Below are 2,550 nucleotides of genomic sequence, written 5' to 3' on the forward strand. Positions count from 1 at the left end.
TACACAAAATTTTGGTACCACTGTCAGATGGGTACAAAACGAAGAGGTTAGCTAATGTAAAGCCCTGAGGAGGAATCTAGCATGTAGCCAGGTGACCTAAAAGGAAAAAAAAAAAAAAAGAAAAGAGAGTGGGTTGTCAGTGTTTAAAAAATTCTCTGTTCCAGCTAGCCTGGGGAAGGAGGAGGCGGCAGTGGAGCAGGCCGCCAGACCTTGGGGCCTCTATCAAAGCGTTCACATCGAATTTAGAGAATGAATGGGAAATTTTTTCTACTCCTGCATGGTGTTGTTTATTCATATATGTTTCTCAAGCAACAAAGTTCCAGTCATCTCCCTTGAAAGGATTCCACAGCCTGTTAGCACTCAGTCTCTGTTTTTCTCCGTGCCATTTGCTCACCAGTCCAGCCTTGCTATTCATGTACTTCAGACAGTTTTGAACTTATATCCCAGGTTGTCAAACCATATGCAAATTCCTTGACAATCTTTTTAATACACTGCTGAAGATTGAACTGTGGAGCCTTTGGCAATGCTGCTAAAATCGAGACTAATGAATTAAAGTACACACAGCGCAACTTTCCCTCTACGGTATTCACTGAGAGTTACTTGTACACATGGCAGCTGTGGTATTTGTGCATGTATTGAGTTAGGAGCATTGGCTGGAGAAAACTGGCAGAAGCATGAATGTGATAGAACTGAGCAGCACCAGAGCTACAGTTGAAACCTGAACGGGTTCAGGATGACCCACTTCAGTGATAGTGTCGACCATGTTAAAAAAGAGACAGGGAGACAGTAAGCACTGGTAAGGGAGAAGTGGACTGGGAGGTTGTACAGGGGTGTGAAGGTGCGTATTTCCCTCAGCTTTTTTTTTATGTAATTGTAGGACATGCATAAGAGTAGGGCTAAGGGAAAATTTTTATTGTGCTTGAAGGAGCGATGATTGGGCAGTGACAGTTTTTCCTACACAGGGACAAAGAATGTGAATTATTGGTTGTGTATTGGCAACACAAAGGCCCATCGCCTGCCAGAGGTCAGCAGCAGAACCCAGGGTAGAATTCAGCTCCCCAGAGTCCAAATCCTGCGTTCTCTTTTCTCTTGGCTCCCTAATTGCTTCTGCCCTCCGCTGCACAACCTGTTGCCGTGGAAAGAAGAGAGTGTTGTCACACTTGGAAATGTGGGAGCACTCTCTCTCCATGCGATCCAGGGAGGGCACATGCTGTAATTTCTGAGGTTTTAGTTTTGACATTTTATTTGCATCGCACTTGCAGCCCTTCTAGCTTTTTCTATTCCTCCTCCACAGAAATACTCACCTTGTAGTCCAACACTGAGCTGTCTTTCACCCTTTTCAGCGATCACCCTACTGCAGTCTCCCAACCCTGACTTGAATCTCCAGTTCCTCAACAACCATTCATCTCTGTTGCAGTGACAAATTTTCTTTTATTTTCTCCTCCTAGTGATGTCTAATTAAATTTCTCATTAAAAAAAAAACCATTCTGACTTGTTATGCTGCGTTTACAGTCTCCCCCTTTCCAGCACAAAAGAAGGCTGAATCCCTTTAGGAAGCTGATTTTAGTGAAACAACTCTACTTCCTTCTCAGATTTCAGCCCACATTTCAAACATTGCCCAAGTTCACAGGGCATACTGCCTTCTCCAGAGCATGTGAAACCTGGGCTAGTCTTTTCCTTATGTTTATTGTAACCCACTTGACAACTGCTCCTAAAAGCAAACATTCAGTATAGCTTCCTTGAAGGGGCTGTACCTCCCTAGCAGTTACTGACCACAGCCCTGGGCATACGCAAAGTAGTGGTAGATTTGCAAATGTAAGAAATATTTTTGCCTCAAGTTATAAAATTATGAAGGATTGCTCTGCTATGCAGGCATTCCCGCATGCTGACAGGGAAACATTTTGGGAGCAACAAAAGCAGGTTCCAGACATTCTTTGGTTGCACATGGAAGGAAAAAACAACCCAAACCCCTGTTTTTCTTGTATGGATGAATACAACCTGGAATAAAACTCTTTCAGGGAGAGCTTCAGTATTCCTTTCTTCTTCCATGACTGAATGGGTTTATTATTACATCTCCCCCAAATTTGCGTCCTTTGACCTCATCCTCTGTACTGGAAAACAGATCTGGGAGGCACTAGTTCCTCTTTCCATCTCAGCTTTCCCCAAACTCAGTAAATAGACTAAAACGAACAGCTACTTACACGTTAGTAACTCCCAGCATTCCCATTCTAGCAGCTTCAGGGGTTGTTGCTCATGGCCAGCCACGGGCCCAGAAGATGCTGCTCCTTATTCTAATCCCCAGCCGCAGAAAGGTGGACACTTAACCCCCACCGCATACTCACGCTGTCATGAGAGGCACAAAGAGCAGTGCAAGAGAAAAGGGAGTGGAGAAGGTCAGACTGGATCTGCCTGACTTCTGGTCTTCAGTTAATAAAAACAGGCAATTACTCTTGGAGTCACTTGCTGAATGTTTCAGTAAAAGGTGCTGGCCTCCACTTCAGCTGCAGTCTCTGCTTTGAGAGTTATTTCTGAAGTACACATACACCACAG

This window comes from Rhea pennata, chromosome 18 (assembly GCF_028389875.1).
Source record: "Rhea pennata isolate bPtePen1 chromosome 18, bPtePen1.pri, whole genome shotgun sequence".
NCBI lineage: Eukaryota > Metazoa > Chordata > Aves > Rheiformes > Rheidae > Rhea > Rhea pennata.